At 44.4% G+C, this 6,000-nt stretch overlaps 1 protein-coding gene across 1 annotated transcript in view; it reads left to right on the plus strand.

Moving 5' to 3' along the window:
• The window catches only part of Cbp53E (Calbindin 53E), a 269,482-nt gene that overhangs the window by 127,186 nt on the left and 136,296 nt on the right, over positions 1–6,000 (plus strand). The window lies entirely within an intron of this gene.

Raw genomic sequence — 6,000 nt, forward strand, 5'->3', positions numbered from 1 at the left:
CTCTCTTCCTTCCCTCTTCTTGATTATTCCGTTTTTCCCCTTCTCTCTCTCTCCCCTCTTCCTTTATTGCTCTTCTGTCTATCAACTCCTCATTCCCTTCTCTCTCTCTCTCTCTCTCTCTCTCTCTCTCTCATACTCAAGCCACACAGGGCCTTGAATATCATCATCATCATCACCTTCTTCATCTCATTCAAACTTTCTCTGTTCTGTCTCTCTATAGCCCTTATCACCCATTTATCACACAGTCTTCAAAGAACGTTCAACATCTCTCCATTATCGAATTCATTAATCTATTAAACATTTTTTTATTTTTATGTTCAACCATACTTTTTTCACACCCACGTCCCCTCTCTCATTAATCATCATCCCGTAATAATCTCAATGGATCCAAGTCACTGCTTTGTTTATTTTTGCTGTACAATTGAAGGAAAAAGTTCGACTACCATTTCACCGCGTCTGCTTCTCACTTAGGGCATGTCCGTCACTTTCCTGCCCGAAGAATCATCTCTAAGTGTAACATCCATGGGCAGTGAAGCATACCAAGCCTCTCTCAGCCTACGAATATTAACCTGCAGAGGGAAGTGAGGAGTAGGAGAGGTGATATATCAGGCGAAGTTTTGTCCCTGAGAACTGGATTTTTACATATACCAAGCCTCTCTCAGCTTAGGAATACTAGGCAGTAGAGGAAAGTGAGAAGCAAACGAGGTGAAATATTAAGGTACAGAAACATACCAATCCTCTCACAGCTTAAGAATATTAGCCAGGAGATAAAAGCGAGAGGGAGAAGAAGTGAAATATTAAGGTAAAACAGCATACCAAACCTCTCACGGCTATTAACCAGCAGAGGAGAGTGAGAAGCTGAAGAGGTGAAATATAACAAAGCCTCTCTTAGCGCAAAAAAATTAGCCAGCAGAGGAAAGTGGGAAGCAGAGGTGATGAATTACAGAAACCTCGCTCAGCTTAGAAATAATAGTCAGCAGTGGAGTGTGAGAAGCTGAAGAGATGAAAAATTATAAAAGCCTCTCTCATGTTAGGAATAATAGCCAGGAGAGGAAAGTGATAAGCAGAAGAGATGAAAAATTACAAAAGCCTTAGAAATTAAGAGTCAGCCGAGGAGAGTGGGTCGCAGAAGAGGTGAAACATTACAAAAGCCTCTCCCAGATTAGGATAATAGCCAGAAGAGGAAAGCGAGAAGCAGAAAAGGTGAAATATTGTGCAAACTTTAGTCCCCTCGCGTCCCAGGTCCACAAGCCCTCTGGCGGGACGCACATGAAACACAGTTGTTATCCTGGGGTATTTGGATCCCGGCCATTACAGCGCCTGCACAAAGCTGCGGATTGTCCTGGCAAAACTTTAACACTAAACCAGGCTAAAAGGAACACAGACTGCACGAAAATTTGAGAGGCGGAGGGAAATTTTCAACAATAATTGAGAATGGTTTGTGTGTACTTGTGTCTGGTTTCAGTGCCTTGAAGGGAAACGAGGGGAGGGGAGGCGTTGGAATGGGAGAGGGGGAGATTGGGAAGGGGAAGAGGGAAGCTGGGGAGGGAAAAAGGGGAGGTTGGGAAGAGGAAAAGGAGAGAGGCTGGAGAGGGGAGGAGGCTAGACGCGGGTTGGAATGGGAGAGGTAAGAAGCAACGAAAGGGTGGAAGGAGACCTGAAATATCACACAGTGATGAATTAAGAGGAGTGGTTTTCGATGACGTGTGTCTGGTTGGAGGGCCTTAACCCACTAAGCCACCCGGGGTCCTGGTACACGATGAAATATTCGCCTTTAAAACATTTCCTTCCATTTGCATCTCCGTCTCCCATCGCAATATAGATGTGTACCGATTGACTGTGATACTGTGAGAGATATGTGAGGTGTGTGGTGTGATGCTCCCCCCCCACAGCCTCCCTCTCTCTCTCTCTCTCTCTCTCTCTCCCTCCCTCCCTCTCTCTCTCTCTCTCTCTCTCTCCCTCCCTCCCTCTCTCTCTCTCTCTCTCTCTCTCTCATAATTTTCACCCCTTTCCTTGCTCTTTTCTTAATATTTTTTTTATAACTTTTTAACTTTCTCCTCTATTTCCCCTCACTCTTCCCCACTTCTCTCTCTTTGTCTCTGTCTGTCTGTCTGTCTGTCTGTCTGTCTGTCTGTCTGTCTCTCTCTGTCTGTCTGTCTGTCTGTCTGTCTGTCTGTCTGTCTGTCTCTCTCTCTCTCTCTCTCTCTCTCTCTCTCTCTCTCTCTCTCTCTCTCTCTCTCTCTCTTCATAATTAATCAAAAGGCTCATCATATACCAAGGAAGGCCTACGAAGATCATTTATCAGACCACAAGACAGCCTCCATCTTGCTTTTTGTACACACACACGAGAGAGAGAGAGAGAGAGAGAGAGAGAGAGAGAGAGAGAGAGAGAGAGATTTAATCAAGATACTCCTCTTGGATAATATTCTCAGCAACTGACAATAATTTACTTAATGTTGTCAAAAATATAAGAGGTTGGGCAAGAATCAGAAAACCATCAAGTGAGGGAAAAGAGAGTTTAATGAAGGGAGGGGGAGGAGGTGGGGAGAGGGAGGAGAAGAGGAGGGGAGGAGGAAGGGAAAGAAAGGGAGAGGGAGAGGAGGGGAGGGAAAGGGGAAAGAAGGGAAGGGGAGGAGAGGGAGAGGGGAAACAAGGGTAGGGGGAGGACGGGAGGGAGAGACGAAAGAACGGGAGGGGGAGGGAGGAGGGGAGGGAGAGAGGAAAAAACGGGAGGAGGAGACGAGGGGAGGGAGAGAGGAAAAAACGGGAGGAGACGAGGGGAGGGAGAGGGGAAAGAAGGGAAGGGGGAGAGGAGGGGAGGGCGAGAGGAAAGAAGGGAAGAGGGAGAAGAGAGGAGGGGAGGGAGGAGAGGCTGGGGAGAACAAAGAAGACTGAGACAGGGAGATATTGGCAAGATAAAGTTAGGCAAGAATAAGGCATGAAAAAATAAATAAAAAAATAATGATAATGAGGAAATAATAAGCCATCAAAGAGCAAGGTAATGGCGATGGTTTACGTCTTCTGGCAGTTTAATCGAGAAAGTTACTACCGACCCAGAGATAAAATCATTCTAGTTGCAAAGGCCAAATTGCAACACTGCAGACCATTAAGCTTTGGTCTCGGCCTTTCCGCTCTGTCTCGCCCACTTAAGTTGTTATTTATATTACACTTCCTCTGCCTTAACTACACTTGCCACCCACACAGACTCATGCATACATACGCGTACACATTAACACACACACACACACACACACACACACACACACACACACACACACACACACACACACACACACACACACACACACACACACACACACAGAGGCAAGTATGCACACTTACATCTACAATCACAAACACACACGCACACATAAATACACATCCACCCCCCGCATAAATGCACACACAGATTCGAGCACACAGACACACACACACACACACACACACACACACTATATATATATATATATATATATATATATATATATATATATATATATATATATATACACACATACACCCCCGCATAAATGCATACATAGATTCGAGCACACACACACACACACACACACACACACACACACACACACACACACACACACACACACCGTTTCAAAATTCGAGAAAAGGCAGAGTTAAAATCATGGGAAACCCAAATTAAATCTTTTGCACTACTGAGGGTCAGAATTGTGAACTCTCTCTCTCTCTCTCTCTCTCTCTCTCTCTCTCTCTCTCTCTCTCTCATTTCAAATTAGCCCACTTAATAACATTCCCTCTTCAAAAATTCTTCAGAAATTACAAATGCGTTCTGAAATTAATTTATCATTGGAGTTCATTAAGTCGACCCCCATTCAGTAAGCGGTGTGTGTGTGTGTGTGTGTGTGTGTGTGTGTGTGTGTGTGTGTGTGTGTGTGTGTGTGTGTGTGTGTGTGTGTGAAACTAACAATTAAAACAACACGAAATCTTTATCTTTCAACTAGGTGTGTGGATGGTAACAGTTCTGATTGGCTGAGGCTGGGTCGGTTCGATGAGGGGATGGTTAGGGACTTGATTGGCACAGCGGCTGGTTCGGATATTGACTGGGACGTGAGCTGGGTGTCTGAGTAGCTAGGATGCTGAGGATACAGACTTTGTGGAGCCTTCATTCTCTTACTACGTATTTTCATGGCTAGTTTTATTATTATTATTATTATTATTATTATTATTATTACTACTACTACTACTACTACTACTACTGCTACTACTACTACTACTACTTCTGCTACTACTACTATCATTATTATTATTATTATTATTATTATTATTATTATTACCACCACCACCACAACCACCACCACTACTACTACTACTACCAATACTACTACAACTACTACTGCTACTGCTACTGCTACTACTACTACTACTACATTTTCTGGTGCTGAAATGGAGGCCTTCTTGCAGTAGAGGTTATTACTGACGATGTGTATGCAGAGAAACGCTAGTCACGAAGAAGTGCTAAAAGACTCCAACGTCGAGTACAGAAGCTCCAGGTGTGATTGTTTGGTTAAGTGAGTGGGTGGGGTATTGAGTGGAAAGCCGAGTATGAGAAGTGAGTGGGAGTTTTGTGGAGTGAGGGAGATTGAGTGAGTGAGAGTCAGGGAGAGAGAGAGAGAGAGAGAGAGAGAGAGAGAAAGAGAGAGTGATGGAGACACGAGTGAGGGAGACAGTGTGAGTGAGAGAGTGAAAGGGAGAGAAAAAGAAAGAGGGATGCAGTGAGAGAGAGGGAGAAAGATTGAGGGAGAGACAAAGGGAGAGAGAGAGAAAGAAAATGAGTGAGAGAGTGAGAGACGGAGATAGAGAAAATAAGAGAGACATTGTTAAAGATAAGGAAGATATACAGAGACACACACACACACACACACACACACACACACACACACACACACACACACACACACACACACACACACACACACACACAAAGGGGGATTTTAGTAGAGATTAGGCCAAAGGGAAAGAGGTGAGGAAAGATAAGGGTGGAAATTAGGGACCGGGAGCGTAAAAGTGTTTGTTCAGTAGATTACGAGCAAACAGTAGATGTGTGTGTGTGTGTGTGTGTGTGTGTGTGTGTGTGTGTGTTTCCTTCCCCACTCCTGTTCAGAGGGTTTATGTCTCGGTGTGTGTGTGTGTGTGTGTGTGTGTGTGTGTGTGTGTGTGTGTGTGTGTGTGTGTGTGTGTGTGTGTGTGTGTGTGTGTGTTCTACCGTACCGTGTATCCTTCCCGATTCCTGTTTATTCTAGAGGGTTTGTGTCTCGTATTCCCTTCTATTAAGGAACCCCTAACACTTCTTCCTTAGCGATTTATCCCTGGATGTGGCTGGTTAATATCCTTTTGGTAAGTTATTCATGGAGTGGAGCGAAGTTAGAAGGACGTATATATATCACAGAATAGGACAGTACGGTGTAATAAAGCAAAATAAATCACTTGGGAAAAGGTGTTAGGGAGATGACGTGTGAGTATTTAACCCTCTTAACTTCTTTATTCCGAATTTTTATTTGCTGCCACCAAACGATTTGATTCCTCTCTCTCTCTCTCTCTCTCTCTCTCTCTCTCTCTCTCTCTCTCTCTCTCTCTCTCTCTCTCTCTCATTCTATATACCTTTTTCTCTGCATTCCTTTCTCCTTCTTTCCTTTCACACTCCTTTCAACTCTCTCTCTCTCTCTCTCTCTCTCTCCCCCCTCCCATCAGTATAATCCCCAATCTCCATCAATCTCGTCTCTTGTGTCTCTCCTACTCTCTCTCTCTCTCTCTCTCTCTCTCACGCTTGAGTTTCCTTCTTCTAGTAGATAAAGACGTAGAAATGGTGTGTGTGTGTGTGTGTGTGTGTGTGTGTGTGTGTGTGTGTGTGTGTGTGTGTGTGTGTGTGTGTGTGTGTGTGTGTGAGAGAGAGAGAGAGAGAGAGAGAGAGAGAGAGAGAGCGCCTCCTATATCACTCTAAATTCGGGACTAAGTCTGAAGGTC

This window comes from Coenobita brevimanus, chromosome 81, assembly GCF_032717465.1.
Source record: "Coenobita brevimanus isolate Jiangsu-jjx chromosome 81, ASM3271746v2, whole genome shotgun sequence".
NCBI lineage: Eukaryota > Metazoa > Arthropoda > Malacostraca > Decapoda > Coenobitidae > Coenobita > Coenobita brevimanus.